The sequence below is a fragment of the Aegilops tauschii genome, chromosome 1 (genome assembly GCF_002575655.3).
Source record: "Aegilops tauschii subsp. strangulata cultivar AL8/78 chromosome 1, Aet v6.0, whole genome shotgun sequence".
NCBI classification, from domain to species: domain Eukaryota; kingdom Viridiplantae; phylum Streptophyta; class Magnoliopsida; order Poales; family Poaceae; genus Aegilops; species Aegilops tauschii.
Window position 1 is genome coordinate 316,668,898 of NC_053035.3, and position 17,905 is coordinate 316,686,802.

The window sequence follows — 17,905 nt, forward strand, 5'->3', positions numbered from 1 at the left end:
CAGGCAAGGGTTTCCTTATCGGTGCAACGAGACCAAGACCAGCAGGATGGCAGGACGGAGGTCACCGTGGAGCCCAAGACGGCGTCACCACCAGAACCTTTGGCAGGCGAAGACTACTTTTGTCAGCATAGCTTGTACTAGTTTTCCCCCTTCAAACTTGGCCGTTGTGGGATCCTTTCCCGCTCAATATTTGGGAAGAGGACCAGGGCCTCTATAAATAGGACTAGCCACCATCGTAGCAGGAGGATGGAGATCACCCTCATCCACACAAGCTCGCCAAGCACAAGAGCACCTCTCCTCTGGAGGCTGTTCTTCCCTTGTATTGTTCATCCTCAGCCCAAGAGGTAATCCACCACACCACACTAGAGTAGGGTATTACACCACATCGGTGGCCCGAACTAGTATAAACCTTGTGTCTCTTGTTCTGTGAGTTCGACGCGCTGAGCCTTGAGATCGCGGCGAGGGTGTGAGCTAGAGGGAGGAGAGATCTTTGTGCGCACCCCAGTGTTCGAACCTCAAGGGTTTTCCCGGAACCTGAAATCCAACAATGCCGGCGAGGCCATATGCGGCGGAGGGCCTCGGATTTGGTCCTCCAGTGACCAAATCGACGGCGGAGACATGCTACACTTAGTTGGGGAGCTGCCGCATCCAGTGATGCAAGTGGTTGGACACGGGGACGCCGGAAACGACGCCGGCGAGCTCGACAGTGGTGGCCGGAGTTCGGGCATGCACGGGCATGGTGTTGTGGCGAGCGACAGGACGGGCAGTGGTTGCTACGGACATGTGAGGACACGCTGAGCATGGTGGTGTGCTCAGCTTCAAGCTACGTCCACTCTAGCCACGGTGGCGACAAAGCGCAACGGCGGCGAGCTTCGGTGACGGTGGGGAATGGCGCTACGGCATGCAAACGAGACGGAGAAGAGGGGGGTTCAGGGGAGGAGCTCACGGCAGTTACAACACGCGTCTCAGCGGGCTCGGGGAAGGCAGGATAGTGACGTGGCGTTGCAGGCGATCTCAGGCGCTGGAGGTTGAAAACGACGGTGATGGCGGCGTTGCAAGGGCTCCCGCGGTGCGTTGCTCGGCGAGGAGGAAGAGGTGGTCGAGGCAGAGCTCTTGGGCAGCTCCAGGGGGCGAGGAAGAGGCGATAGCCATGGCAATGGTGAGCGACGGCGGCGGCGGCACTCGGGTGGTTGCATGCGGGAGAGACAGAGGAGGGGAGAGGAGGAGTGGACAGGCCAGAGGGGTCCGGGGTGATGCGTGGCGTCGTCCAGACGCGTCGGGGCAGCGGCGGGAAGCAGGAGGTGGCGGGGCGCGTGCTCGCGCGCGGCGGCCACGCGCGCGCTGTCCTCCTGGCGGGAGGTAGGTGGTGACTGGCAGAGGCCAGTGGTCTGGGCCGCCAGGTAAGCCCAGGTGAGGTTCCTCTCTCTCTAACATTTCTTTTATGTTTTCTATTTTCTGTAGTTTGTTAGATTTGATTTGAAGCATCAAATCATTTAGAACTTTCTGTAAATTTTTATGTGAGCTCAGGAAACTAGTCCAAGGCCACATGCAAGCTTACAAAAATTATTTGAACTTTATCTCTTATATAACAGAAATAAGTCCAACTCAAATATGTTATTGATTTAATTCAAAGGCCCAAAATAAATATTTTAAAGCCTCCAAAAATATTGGTTTGAATTTTATTCTTGCCAATATTTTTCAAGGTTTAACATGAACATTTTCTTAGGCTTCTTTGAGAAGATTTTAATGTTGATCATTTTTAAAATGTTTCTGAGGCTTTGAAAATTCCTCAATTCAAATTTCATTTGAATTTAAACATCATGACATGAAGATCAAGCAAAGACAACAGGGGCTGAGCTAGGGCTGTGACAACTCACCCCCACTAAACAAGAATCTCGTCCCGAGATTAAAGACGTGAGGTAAGAAGACAGAGGGACACAAAGCTAACACGATCTTCATGATCCAATTACCCTTATCGAAGATGTTGATTCATTGCTTCAAATTGATCTTGACGTCTTTGCTTTCGAGATCTTCACCCAACACATTGACGACAAAAGAAATTCTACAGGAATCGATCTTCTCAAAGATCGAGCAACCCAAGATCAACTCATGGAGTGAGATATTGAAACATCTCTCGATCCGAGACACAAAACATACATCCAGAGGGATGGAAGAGAGCAGATGATGAAGGTTCACTTGGTAGGCAACAATTATGCGCTTTAATAAGATGGTGTATAGATTTCAAAGTAGCGAGGAAGTGATTGCCATGATTCCTTACGGGGCACCTTGGAAGAGGTGACTCGTAGAATTATTCCCTGAAGTGGCAGAAAGAATTACTTTTGATATAGAGATCATTGAAACTCTCTATACCAAGCTAGGGAAATTCGCAATCAGCCATTTGAAGAAGTCCGAAAGGATGGCATACTCAGACTAGAATAGATGATGTGGACTACCTTGTTGAAGACAACACAATGGATGATTTTTGCTTATCGTCGGAAATGGATGGAACCCATGGTAGGACCACTTTTGAAGATGATCCAGAACAGCAATTACTGAGAGGGTAGACCATGGGAAATTGGCAGAATGGCGGTGCAAGCTGGGAACAAAATGCAAATCCTAGAAATGATCCAACCATCATATCTGCCTGAGATTCAGATATGGTTGGTAACGGAATATTTCAGACAGCATGTCTAGAAAAAGAAAGGTAGCAACACAAATCGACGAGATGACGTTGCGAGATTCTCGGGAAATGGACTATGGTAGTAAGCTCCAAAACATGAGCTGGTTCTGCTAAACACATGTGAACATGCTGTCCCAGACAAGCATGACCACATAGTAGTCTTACAATGAAACACTACCGAGTCCTAGTTGGGAACCATCATCAAGGATATCGAAGTCCTTGCACAAGTCATATGATTAGATCTTATGAAGAAACTTCTTCTCCCTGAACAAATCAGCCAGTGGCTTGGTGTGCTAGGGAATACATATGGAATGGAGGTAATTAATCTACCAAACCACGGAATACTTCGCACATGCATGACTGACTTGGGATGATTCCAAAGGAAGCAAAACAAACTTTCTCAAATCCACGGTGGAAACTTGCACCAAATGCACGTATATTAGAGAAAGTCACTTCTTTTATCCAAACATAGGCTTCATGAACGGGACACGAAGATAATGCTTACAAAAGTTTCCAACACTAGCTTGATGTTCAACATGAATCATGGAGGAGACAAGATGCTGCTGATGGGCTCAACAGCAACTCATCGGAATTTCCATATCACTGGAATTCCACCATCATGTGAACAATGTGATAGTATTGGTTAGACCAAAGGATGTAATGGTGTATTCTCGAGGGATCAACCACAAGTAAGACAACATTACGAACATCGTTGGTTCTGATTTGATTTGAGGATAGCCCTCACTCAAATCAAAGTTTGGACAAGACAATAGATCCAACAACTGATCACGAGCACCAATCGATGTAAATATCTTCTTTCTTCAATGCACACACACAAAAGATATCCCTTTATGATGAACTAAGTCGGACAAGCTTCCATCTTCCAACTCTCCAAGTTGTTGTTTAGCTCAACCAACTAGTTCAGGGGTATCCGACACAGATTCTTGGAGAAGGGTGGTTTACAAGAACCCAACTCGATCACGAGCTCAACATAACAGTCAGGGGACAACCTGGTGATACTTCCGAGAAGATATTCAGAAAAGCACGAACCACCGATATGTTATTAAGCTCGAGAACAATCTTACTTTTCAGGCAAGATGATGTGATCAAATAAGCAAGGATTGACACAATCCCAACTCTTGATCGAAGAGGGCACCAGGGAAAATGGACTAGGTAACACGATAAATCTTAGAATGATAATTCAATAACCAACACGCTAAGAATGAAACTATTGTCCATTAACTACTAAGCAACACGGTTGCTAGGAGTATTGATTTCACACATCACAATTCACTTGTCGGTATTCTGGTTACAATAACATGGAGACCGAGGAATGAACGATGATGGCGAGAGGTATCACTGACAGACACTGGAATGAAGAAGGACACATGCCGGCCAGCCTCAGTGTTCCGGAGCAGTAGCAAGCTACCATGGCTCAGTGGAAGCACTAGGAGACATTTCCCGGTAAGAGAGGCTACCAAGAATAAACAACTAGGTTGTCGGATCCCACACATACCAAGCATTTCAATAACATACACACAATATGCTCGATATGTACAAATACAACATGGCATCACAACAAAACTCTACGACTCAAAGTATTTATTCATTAGGCTCCGAGGAGCCAGATATTACAAACATGGGTCTGATGACCCAGCATTCAAGTCATACAAGCAATAAGCACATGTGGAATCTTAACTTGTCTGAGTACAGACAACTACAAATGAAAAGGCTGAGAAGCCTGACTATCTATAAGACCCTGCCGAGGGCACAAGATCGTAGCTGAGGTAACAAGCTAAACGTCGAAGTCCACACAGAACTACTAGTGAGACTGAAGTCTCTCTGCAAAACATAAATTAAGCAAACGTGAGTGCAAATGTACCCAGCAAGACTTACATCAGAACTATCTATATATGCATCAGTATCAACAAAGGGGGTGGTGGAGTTTAACTGCAGCAAGCCAGCTTTGACTCGGTGGCTATCCTAAACTACGATTGCAAGTAACTCTTTTGAGGTGGCACACACGAGTCCACATATTCACCAAATCAATACACCACTATGGATCCACTCTCGTCTCCCTACGAGAACGCCATCCATAGCACTCACACTTATCTTGCGCATTTTTGAGTATCCACTTTCACTTGTCTATGAACTGTATAGGCAACCCAGAGGTCCTTTACCGCGGACGCGGCTATTCGAATAGATGATGTTAACCCTACAGGGGTGTACTTCTTCATACACGCTCTCATCACTTATCGCCATTTACACGACATGTACTCGGCAACCTTCAAGCGGAAGCACAGTGAGGGTGTCGGCCACGACCTGACTAACCACACAAGTCCCTAGTCCAGGTTTATCGCCTATTCAGGTTCCATCCGCAGGGAGTCCGGCCGAGGTTTCCACATACGGCCCGAACGATGTGTGCAGGGTTCCCGAGGCACCAAACGGGCGTCCCGGTACACCGTGCCACGTGCCTACCGCATCACAGCCCACCCCTCGGGTCAGCGCTGCATACGGCCTCCAACATACTACAAACACCAGAAACTACTTGCAACTCCCAGACAGAGGACAAGGGCGGTTAATAAGTCGAGAGGGTCCACTGGTTTCGCGCCCAACGTGTGGTAGTAGCTGTTATGTATCACAAACACGGAAATCAGTTCCTAAGGACGGTTTCAATGAGACAACCCACCATGTACTCCTACATGGCCTCTCACCGCTACCTTTACCAAATCGTGTTCACACACTTAGCTCACACACAGTAGGACATGTTCATCACCATTCCAATTCATCCCCGATGAATCAGACCTGACTCAACTCTAAGTAGTAGCAGGCATGACAAACAAGCATGAATGAGTCAGCACATCAGGGCTCAAACAAATCCTACTCATTCTAGTGGGTTTCATCTATTTACTGTGGCAATGACAGGTCATGCAGAGGAAAAGGGGTTCAACTACCGCAGCATGTAACCGATGAATCGTTGTTGTCCTCATGCAATAAAAGAGAGCAGGAGCGAGAGAGTGGGATTGTACCGGAATGAACAAGGGGGTTTTGCTTGCCTGGCACTTCTGAAGATAGTATAGTTCTTCATCGGTGTCATCGATCTCATCGTCGAAACTACGTCCACTGAGAGGGGACAAATACCGACAAACACGGAAAGAACACAATCAAATGCCATGCAACAATATGATGCATGATCATGACATGGCAACAAGCTGTGATTTGAGCTAATGCAACAAGCAGTGATTTAAATCAAGTTGATTTGAACCAAGGGTTCAAATTCAAACTCCATATGTTAATATTCATATGGCATTTAATTGATTTGACCTGATCAGTAGGCATAAGTTTCTCAAACATGCATGAAAATGCCATAAACAGATTCTTTGTATTTTTTCTGATCATATTTCATATATAATTTATTTCATTCTGAGCTACTGTTGAATTTCTATGATTTTTAGAAGTTTAGGACATTTTCTGAAATAAATAATTCATTTCTGATTTATTTAAAATCCCAGAAAACATTTACAGCGTCAGCATGACGTCGGAGTGACGTTAGCGGGTCAACGGGTCGGTCCAGGTCAAACCTGACCAGTGGGACCCATATGTCAGTGTCTAACTAACTAATCTAAGTTAATTAGGACTAATCTAATCCTAATCTAGATTAGTTAAGGCCCGGGCCCACATGTCAGTATCAGCAGGGCTAATTAAGTTTAGCGAACACTTAAACCAAAATTAGCAGGGGCTAGGGCCCACTTGTCCGGACCCAGGGTTGGTCAAACCCCTAGTCAGCGGGGTCAAACCCGCCGGCGACTCGACACCGGCGAGGCCAGATGCGGCAGATGGCCTCGGATTTGGTCCTCCGGTGACCAAATCGACGGCGGAGACGTGCTACGCGTAGCTGGGGAGCTGCCGCATCCAGTGGTGCAAGTGGTTGGACACGGGGACGCCGGAAACGACGTCGGCGAGCTCGACAGTGGCGGCCAGAGTTCGGGCACGCATGGGCACGGCATTGTGGCGAGCGGCAGGATGGGCGGTGGTTGCTACGGGCACGTGAGGACGCGCTGAGCACGGTGGTGTGCTCGGCTTCAAGCTACTTCTGCTCTAGCCATGGTGGCGACGAAGCGCAACGGCGACGAGCTTCGGTGACGGTAGGGAATGGCGCTATGGCATGCAAACGAGATGGAGAAGAGGGGGGTTCGGGGGAGGAGCTCACGACGGTTGCAGCACGTGTCTCAGCGGGCTCGGGGAAGGCCGGACAGTGAAGTGGCGTTGCCGGCGATCTCGGGCGCTAGAGGTTGAAGACAAAAGCGATGGCAGTGTTGCAGGGGCTCCCGTGGTGCGTTGCTCGGCGAGGAGGATGAGGTGGTCCAGGCGGAGCTCTTGGGCAGCTCCAGGGGGCGAGCGAGAGGCGATAGCCATGGCTATGGTGAGCGACGACGACGGTGGCGCTCGGGTGGTTGCGTGCGGGAGAGACAGAGGAGGGGAGAGGAGGAGTGGACAGGCCATAGGGGTCCGGGGTGATGTGTGGCGTCGTCCAGACGCGTCGGGGCAGCGGCGGGAAGCAGCATGTGGCGGGGCGCGTGCTCGCGCGCGGCGGCTGCGCGCGCGCTGTCCTCCTGGTGGGAGGTAGGTGGTGACTGGCAGAGGCCAGTGGGATGGGCCTCTGCTGGGCCACCAGGTAAGCACAGGTGAGGTTCCTCTCTCTCTAACATTTCACTTGAATTTAAACATGATGACATGAAGATCAAGCAAAGGCAACAGGGGCTGAGCTAGGGCTGTGACACTTCTCGTTTGCACCATCACCATCCATGAAACTTACAATCAAGATGTAGGCCGGGTTGGGCGGGTGTGTGCTGCGCATTGGTAGGCGGCGACGTCAAATTTGGGGCAGGGCAGTCCGCGCCTCCAGTCTGTCACGCAATGCATCAGAGATTACACATATGCAATCTCAAGCACTGATTTTCTATACAAAACATTTACTCACTGGCACAAAACAGACGAAAAGATCAGTCCTAGCTTTTTGTTCACTTGCTAACTGAAGTGTAGCATCTATGAATCTTTCAAACTTGAATCAAACAGGGATCAGACAGGAACTTGTTCATGAACTTATTTGTTCATGGATTTACATCAAACAGGGAATCAAAGCAGGCACTGGCAAACATTGGACTACTATAAAGTACAGGCAACGCCCAACTTATAGAGATTGGACGCCCAGTTTAAACAGAAAAAAGTACGCGCAACGGTAGTACACGCCCAAATTAGACAGACTGATTTTCATTTCTTTGAAAGCGCAAATCTCCAAGCAATATTCAACAAGCGTTGGACTAATATGAGTACAGGTTAGTACAAGTCCGTCTTACACAGTTTGGTTCCTTGCCCCCTTACATGATTGATATACACCAACTCTATGATACCCAGATTTTAAAAGTAATGAGTTATAGATCAAGTAAGAAATCATGGATCAAGTAAGAAATCATGAAGACTGAACCTGGTATTCAATGCTAGGCAGTGGACATGATGACTTGTGCTACTTGCGCTGCATCATCAACCAATTTGAGCTATCATAGAAAATTGCCACAACCTCCAGCATCAACAGTGGCATATCATTCTCGCCTTGACCAATTACCTGAATACAAACGAATCAAATCTGACCCTAAATCTGTCTCTGTAGCAAACAGAGAGAAGCTGAGTCACTCACCTCGGCCGCATCTGCTGAAAAGTAGTACTTGGGGCAGGGGGGCAAAGAAGTTGGTAGCCGTGACGACGATGGAGGTGCCGGGAGGCAGTACTTCAGGTCCATCACGCAACCCCAACTCGTCCACCAATGCCGCCCGCGCACGCTCACTCCCCATGGACCTGTGGGGAGTAGGGGTGGGGGACGGAATAGGGAGGGAGTATGGAGAAGGGGAGGATGGAGCGCCGGGAGCATGTCATCCACCATGGTTGGGCCTGGGAGGAGTAGTGGTGGGGGTAGATGATGGAGAAGAGGGGCGGATGGAGCACCGGTGGGCAGGCCGGAGAGGCGGCGGCTCCAACCCTAGCTCGTTCCTGCATGGGGGAAAGGAGGGGGTGAAGGCGAGGCAGCTGTCCACCCGGGGAGCACCCCCTCCCTGATCCGCTGGCTCGCGCGTGGAGGCGGCGGCGCCATGCCCGTACGCATCCGGGAGGAGATGTCCGTCTTCGTGTCTGCTAGTGTTTTTCTTTACAATGAAACATTTTCTCCGTTGACCGCTTAAAACAGCACTGCGGGTTGAATAGCAAACAGTACAAGGGTTTTTTACAAAAACGCTCAGAAACAATTGTCACCAGCGAACGAAACGGTTTTTTAGTACCACCTCGCGTATATGTTTTAAATTCAAACTGAAAGCGTAAATTCACGGGAAGAAGCGTATTGTGACGGTGAACCCATGGAGTCGATCCGTACTTTATTATTAGGGAAAGATGAGTAAATACAGTGATACAAGAGCAAATCAGTATGCACCATAGCAATGGAATCTTAAATGAGAACAGTTGTTCTTCAGGTTTAAGCACTTGTTCTACACGAACAGAGTATAGTAAGACGCAGGCATATTGTACTTCAAAATAAAAAATGATCTCATAGACCGTACCACATTCTTTCCTCGGGACCAGTACAGAATAAGGCGTTCCCAGTCATTTTCCCGTAAATGTGTCTCAGGAGAAAGTAAGGGAATTTGATGAGTTTCCTTGCCAGTGAAGTACGTTTTCTTTAGTTAATTTCGGTACTGCCACAAAGCATTCTTGAAGATAGCAGAGGTATTAGCACAGGTTACCTCATCCTGAGTTTCCAAATCGGTCCTTCTCTATAGAGAAAAATGGGAACATTTGCACTATTATAACCAGCATGGAGATAGAATGTATGGGACAAACCAAAGTAATTGTTGAATAACATTACTTACACATAACTCATGGATGAACACCTGCAACTGGATTTTTCCTTCATCTTCAATATTTCCATGATGGGAAGATACACACATAGGATTTAACAACATCAAATGCGATAGATGCTAAACTATGAATGGCTAGTTCTGCTTTGTCCATAGGAATAGGTGTACTAACTGGTGGAGTTGGTGTTCGCCATGGTAGTCCTGGCGCTTTGGGCACTGGAGTTGCCTTACTAATTGCTCTTGTTTGGGAGCTCTGTGGTGGAGATGGTGCTGTGTCAACTGGAACTGGGTTACTAACTGCTGCGATTGGAGCTAGATTGAGTGAAGCTGGTTCTCTGTCCGTCGTAGTAGGGGTACAATCTACGAGAGTCCGAGTTATGTGTGGTAGTGCTGGTTCTTGTGCATGTACAACCGGGGTGCTATCTTCACCAAGAGGTAGCACTGTTTTATTTGAAGAGCGTATTTTTACTCCGCTAGATACTGCCGTTGTAAGTGCATCTAGTGCCATCCCTAGTTGGTTTTGGAGTATTGACGATAAACTTGGTTGAGGGACTAATGTGTTTGTGAGAATTGCAGGATAACACATGTAGTAGTCCCATATTGATTCGGTTTACCTACCAAAGATGTCCCCTAAAAATGTGTGAAGACATTGAAGACAATGGTGGTTTGTGAAGATATTCACACTGAAGATTATGACATGAGAAGACATTCACATGAAGACTATGGAGTACGAAGACATAGTTGTTTCATAGTTTCCTTTTCTTCTTTGTTCAGTCATAGGAACCACCGTACTGTTAAGTGGGGTCCAGGTGAACAAAGTCAGAGTGGCTGATGTGATGCTCAACCAAATCCTATGTCTTCGAGCGAAGACAATGAGATCAAATCTTATCCAGAGCTGGATGAGTCGGCTTTACTTGTAGCCCAAGTCAAGCTGTCGCGTGTGTTTGAAATCTGCCCGTTGGACACGTGTCAGTTCCTTAGTGACCCAGGGTCATTTCGGACAAATCAAGCCGGGTTGCCTCCTGGCTATAAATAGCCCACCCCCTACACCATAAATTGGTGGCTGCTCAGAGTCAGTGCACGGCTTTTGTCGTTTGAGAGCAACCCACCTCCGAAGGATTTGAGAGAGAGATCCTTGCGAGGACAAAGCCCAAAACACCCAGAGCCAAAGAGTGTTAGGCATCACTGAAGTCTTTCTGTCTGCGTGACCTGAAGACTTGTTACACTTGAGGACTGTGAATCCTCCAGCCGGTTAGGCGTCGCGTTCTGAGCATCCAAGAGCCATTGTGGATTGCCAGTGAACAAAGTCTGTGAAGGTTTGGAAGTCTACCTTGAAGACTTACCAGAGTGATTGGGCGAGGACTAAGTGTTCTTAGCTCAAGGGGAATAAGGTGAAGATGCGGTCTTCTGAGTTAAATCTCAGCCTCCCTATCCAGACGTACAGTTGTCACAGCAACTGGAACTGGTCTACCAAATCCTTGTCTTCACCAAGAAATTGGTTCTATCCTTCCCTTCCCTTTACTTACAGTTTGTCTTCGTGAAGTCATTGCCTGCTTGCATGATCTGAGTGTCTTCACTGCTTGAAAACCGTGTAATGTTTGGCTTCATACTATCTTCCATCCTGATCCATACTACCTAGCTGCCGATAGTCTTCGTGCTTTCACTTCATTGCTTACTTGACTATGGCTTGTCTAGTGTAGTCTACCTTCCGCTGCATATCAATAGGTTCATTTCTACTGGTTGTCTTCAAAGCCCCCGTGTTGTGAAGACTTTCATAAGAATTGCCTATTCAACCCCCTCTAGTCGATAACTAGCACTTTCAATTGGTATCAGAGCAAGGTGCTCCCTAGTTTTGTGTGATTCAGTTTAACGACCTGGAGTTTTAGCTATGTCGACTGCAGGGATAATCAAGGTCTCCGCTGTGTGCCCTGTCTTCGATGGCACTGATTACCCCTACTGGAAGAATAAGATGTGTATGCATCTTGAAGCCATTGACGTCGACCTCTGGTATGTCGTCAAGAACGGCGTTCCCAAGGTCGGTGAATGTGTCACCGCTGCTGATGTCAAGAGGTTCATTCAACTGGACTCGACCGCCAAGAACATCATCTGTGGTCATCTGACCAAAGGATAGTATGGCTGTGTGATTGCTCTGAAAACTGCGAAGCTAGTCTGGGACTGGCTGTCCAAGGTCAACGAAGGCGTCTCAATCCAGAAAGACTCAAGGATTGATGTTCTTCGCAACCTCTTCGACCGCTTCAAGAGAAATGACAATGAGAATGTCCAGCTCACGTTTGATCGCCTCACTGATAAGCTTCGTGCACTCGGTGCCACTGAGATCACCAAGCACGAAATCGTCAAGAAGCTTTTGAGATCACTTGACAGCTCATTCGACACCCTGGCCCTGATGATTCAAGAACGTCCTGACTTCAAGACTCTCGATCCGTCTGACATACTTGAGAGGCTCAACACACATGAGTTCCAGTTATCTGAGAAGAGAGATATCTATGGTCCCAACTATGGCCGAACTCGCGCTTTGAAGGCAACGGTTGTTTCCTCATATGAAGAAGACTCTGACTGCAGTTCTGGGGATCCTGAAGACATTGGAAAGGAGCTTGCTATGCTTGTGAAGAAGTTCCAGAAGTTCACCAAGAAGAAAGGGTTCAGAAAGTCTTCAAGATCTAGCTCAAGAAATGATGAAGCTTCCACTTGTGACCACAAGAAGAGAACATGCCAGAAATGCAAGAAACCTGATCAATACATCTCTGAGTGTCTACAGTGGGACAATGAGACCAAGAAGAAGAAGAAGAGCAAGGAATATGATTCTGATGACAAGAAGAAGAAGAAATCCTCAAAGTCTTCTTCCAAGTCTTCGTCGAAGTCTTCATCACACAAGAAGAGCTCATCAAGCAAGGCTCGTGCATTTGTGGCAAGGAGATGGATTCAGAGGAGGAGTCTGCTTCTGAGGAGGTGGAGGTGGAGTGTGAGGAGGAGTCTGATTCAGGCATGGCAAGCTTGGCTCTAGCTTCAGCCTATGTCGCCAAGTCCATCTTCAACACTAAAGACAATGGCCTCGTCACCAACGCTGATGCTAATGATGTGATGACTCTGCTCCCACCTACTGCTTCATGGCACGAGGTGCCAAGGTAAACTCACGCGATGCTTACTTTCAAACATCAAGTGAAGATGACTCTGAATGTGAATCTAAACCTAGCTACAAAACACTTGCTAAAATTGCAACTGAACAACAAACTGCTATGGAACATATTCAAAAGTTGCTAGACAAAAGCGATGACCTGTTGGACGCGAAAATGACCCGAACTCAGTCCTTAATTGAAGACATTAAAAATCTTCATGTTAAGTACAAGGAACTTGAAAGTCGTCATGAAACACTCTCAACTACTCATGAAAAACTCTCCTATGATTCTCTTCAAAGGTAGCAGAGCGACTCATGAAGATCTTCAAAAGGAGAACGAGTCACTCCACGCTCAACAGACCAGTTCCGCTCAGGAAGGGTTTGAACCACCATGTCTAAAATGTCTTGAGCGTGATAATGTTGTCTCCGTTGCTGAATGTTCTACTGCTGTTACTGTTGCAATATCTTCAATTGCTGATGTGGTAACTAACCCCTCCACTGAGGATACCACTACTATTGCCGATGAGAATGCCAGGTTGAAGACATTGGTTGAAACAGGAATGTACAAAAGTCTCAAAGGGCATCAGACACTATGTGATGTCCTCAAGAAATAGATTCTGAACTAAAACCCTAGGAAAGAGGGTGTTGGGTTCGAGAGGAAAATGAATGTTGATGGTTCTTACTGGAAGCCTGAGCAGTACCCCAAAACCACACGGGTTGCTGCAAAGGGACCTTCAGTGGATCCATCTACCTTATCTGGCTTCACTTGTGCTAACTCGATTATCATTGATGAATCCTTTGATGCAAACTATATACTGTTTAAGAATCAGAATGGTGAAGTGTTTGCTAGGAATATTGGTACTAACTGCAGGAATGGATAACCTTTGAAGAAGATCTGGGTGCCCAAAAGTTGTCTTGAGAAACTTCCTGTGAATGTCATCATGTGACGCCACTTGGGAAGAAGACAAACCCCAGACCAAAGGTTTCAAATGGTCCAGAGGCTTCATACAGACAGAGGACTCACCAGAGTCACCCTAACGCCAATATTTTGCAGGGAAACCATACTCAGACTTATGAATATGAACGTGTTTCATCAAGACGCTATGTTCATAAGACCAAGAGCTTTTCTGCTTATTCTGATGAGTATTATTCACCTCCTGCAAGGCTATTTTCTAGGGCTCCAAAGCCTAAGTTCTCATATGCTGCACTTAGACTCATTGCTTCTAAGCCACCCATGAAAATGTGGGTGATTAAGAAAAATTAACTCTCTTTTGCACGGAAAGGTCTCCAGCCGGAAATCAAAGGATTCTGATGCTTATGCTGGGGACCTAAAACATCTTGTGGGATGCAAGATAAAATGCCAAAATGGTCTTACTATGTATTTCATCCCAGGATTCCTTGACAAACATCCTATTTAAACTAACCAAAATATGAACTTTCATAATCCGCTTGTTCGTCAAATGTTTATGCTTCACAATACCCTTGGTGAAGCTTATCCCCCAAACTGCACTGTAGGGTATGACACCAAAGGCTTCAGAATGGATTATGGATAGTGGATGCACTAACCACATGACTAGTGATCGAAGTCTTCTCATGGATTCAACCCTACGTCCATCTGACAAGAGTCACATCACATTTGCTGACACTGGTAAAAGCAAGCTATTGGGTCTAGGTAGAGTTGCAATCTCAAAGGATCAGCACATGGATAAAGTGATGCTTGTTGAATCCCTTGGTTTCAACTTAATGTCTATCTCAATGCTTTGTGATCTGAACATGATTGTGATATTTGGAAAATATCGTTGCCTTGTGCTTATGGAATCTGACAAATCTCTAGTCTTCGAAGGGTATCGAAAAGACGATTTGTATATGGTAGATTTCTCAGTTGGACCATAGTTGGCCGTATGTCTTCTAGCAAAAGCTTCAGAGTGCTAGCTCTGGCATCGGAGGCTAGGGCATGCTGGCATGAGGAACTTGTACACTCTCGCGAAGAAGAAGCATGTTGTAGGCATCGAGGGCGTCAAGTTCAAGAAGGATCATCTATGTGGTGCCTGCGAAGCTGGAAAGATGACTATGGCCAAGCATCCCTCGAAGACAATCATGATGATGTCTCATCCCTTTGAGCTGCTTCACATGGACTTATTTGGCCCTACTCACTACTCTACCCTTACTACCACCGCATGCCTCTATGGCTTCGTAATTGTTGATGATTACTCAAGATATACATGGGCGCACATAATTCTCTATAAGAATGAAGTGCAGGATGTCTTCAGACGATTGACCAATCGTGCCATGACCAACTATGGCATCAAGATCAAGCACATCAGAAGTGACAACGGCACAAAATTCAAGAACACCGGCCTCGACACTTATCTTGATACATTGGGCATCACACATGAGTTCTCAGCTCCATACACACCTCAGCAGAATGGCATCGTGGAGCGCAAGAACAGAACCCTCATTGAAATGGTACGGACGATGCTTGATGAGTACAAAACACCAAGGAAGTTCTAGTCTGAAGCCATTGATACTGCATGCCATTTCATCAACCGTGTTTATCTTCACAAGCTTCTTAAGAAGACATCCTATGAGCTCCTAACTGGTAAGAAGCCAAACGTCAGTTACTTCAGAGTATTTGGTGCTAGGTGTTGGATCAAGGATCCACATCACACTTCAAATTTTTTACCGAAAGCACATGAAGGTTTTATGCTTGGCTACGGAAAGGATTCGCACTCCTACAGAGTCTTCAACCTCTTTCACTATAAAGTGGTTGAAAATGTGGATGTGCGGTTCGATGAGACTAACGTCTCGCAAAGAGAGAACCTGCCAAATGTGCTAGATGAAGCCTCACCAAGTGAATCTATCAAGCTTATGGGTACTGGAGAAATCATACCTTCAGAGGCACAGGCTGAAGAGGAAATCATCATTTCTGCACCTAATCAACCCGAAGATACTGCTCAGCCTGAAGTCAATGCTGAAGATGAAGACAATGATCACCAAGAGCAAAATCTTCGTCCAGTTCATCCTCGTGTTGCAAATGAAGTACAGATTGAGAAGATAATCAATAGCATCAATGCACCTGGTCCACTCACTCGTTCAAGAGCAACACGGCTAGCAAATTTCTGTGGGCACTTTGCATTTGTCTCTATATATCTGAACCCAACAAAGTTGCTGAAGCCTTCATCGAACCTGAATGGATTCAAGCTATGCAAGAAGAGCTTCAACAGTTCGAGCTGAACAATGTTTGGGAACTAGTAAAACGTCCTGATCCTCGCAAGCACAATATCATTGGCACCAAATGGATCTATCGCAACAAACGAGATGAGCATGGTCAAGTCATCAGAAACAAGGCTCATCTCGTTTCCCAAGGTTACACTCAAGTTGAAGGGATTGACTTCGATGAAACATTTGCTCCGGTGGCTAGGCTTGAAGCCATTCGCATACTGCTAGCCTATGCCAACCATCACAACATCCTTCTTTACCAAATGGATGTAAAGAGTGCCTTTCTCAACGGCAAAATTGAAGAAGTGTATGTTGCACAACCACCTGGTTTTGAAGACCCAAAGCATCCTGACATGGTATACAAGCTCAATAAGGCACTGTATGGCCTCAAACAAGACCCTCGCGCTTGGTATGACACACTCAAAGACTTCCTGAAGAGCAAAGGATTCAAACCGGGTTCCCTGGATCCCACACTCTTCACGAAGACATATGATGGTGAACTGTTTGTATGCCAAATCTACGTGGATGACATTATCTTCGGCTGCACTGACAAGAGATACAGTGATGAGTTTGGGCACATGATGCAAGAGCAATATCAGATGTCCATGATGGGTGAGCTGAAATTCTTCCTCGGTCTTCAAATCCGTCAGCAGAGCAATGACATCTTCATATTACAAGAAAAATATCTCAAATATTGCCTGAAGAAGTTTGGAATGCAAGACTGCAAAGGGTACACGACGCCAATGCCAACCAAAAGTCATCTGGGCCCCGACGACAATGGTATAGAGTTCGATCAAAAGGTATACCGCTCCATGATTGGTTCTTTACTCTATTTATGTGCATCTAGGCCAGATATCATGCTTAGCATTTGCATGTGTGCCCGATTCCAAGCGGCACCAAAGGAATTGCATCACTTAGCTGTGAAGCGAATTCTTCAATATTGGGCTTACACCCCAACACTAGGATTATGGTATCCAAAGGGCTCAGAGTTTGATCTAGTTGGATTCTCAGATGCTGATTATGCCGGTGACAAGGTTGATCGCAAGTCCACATCAGGCACATGTCACTTTCTTGGACGGTCTCTTGTCTGTTGGTCTTTAAAGAAGCAGAACTGTGTATCCCTCTCCACTGCCGAATCTGAATACATTACTGCTAGATCTTGCTGCACTCAACTTCTATGGATGAAGCAAACTCTCAAGGACTATGGCATCCACCTGAAGCATGTGCCACTCTACTACGACAATGAAAGCGCCATCAAGATTGCCAACAACCCAGTTCAGCACTCGAAGACAAAGCACATTCAGATCCGGCATCACTTTCTCAGAGATCATGTCATGAAGGAAAATATTGATATCATTCACGTCAACACTGAAGAGCAATTGGCAGATATCTTCACAAAGCCCTTGGATGAGAAAAGCTTTTGCAAGTTGCGGTGTGAGCTAAATATCTTAGAATCCTCAAATGTCCTATAATTGGACACACATCCTAACGCTTATGCATGTTGATGACTTAAATGTGCAACACATGAAGTAACGTATATCTTCAATCAATGAAGACATACACTCTAAGTGTGAATACATTAACACGGAATTTGACTTCGGAGTGCCACGATAATTGTGCGTCGTGTCTGGGTCTAATACTTCCTATACGGTGGGTAACGCCACCACCAAAACCTTCTTGAAGCTTTTCAATTTGGTGTCATGATTGCATAGTCTTCCCATTTGGTTTGTCTTCAACATTGATTTAACTTTAAGGTTTATCTTCGCAATGTTGAGTTGGTCATATATATATATATATGCGTGTGCTGTCCTCTACAGCATTCACTTAGCTATGTCTTCATACTTGAATTTTTCTGATCTAAGTGAATGTGATCGGATCCTAACCCCTTCTGTGCTTCTTCCTCAAATTCTATCTGTCTAAGTCATATGCATTCTGTTGAAACCTGTCAAATATCTTCACTGAGTCCTTGTC

General features: G+C 46.2%; 1 long non-coding RNA gene across 1 annotated transcript; it reads right to left on the reverse strand.

Annotated features, from left to right (window-relative positions):
- Nucleotides 1-7,935: 7,935 nt before the first annotated feature.
- Nucleotides 7,936-10,733, reverse strand: LOC120976866 (uncharacterized). Its single transcript, XR_005773461.3, has 2 exons — nt 8,376-10,733; nt 7,936-8,303 (listed from the first exon to the last, which is right to left on the reverse strand). It is a non-coding gene; the product is annotated as an uncharacterized lncRNA (long non-coding RNA).
- Nucleotides 10,734-17,905: the final 7,172 nt, after the last annotated feature.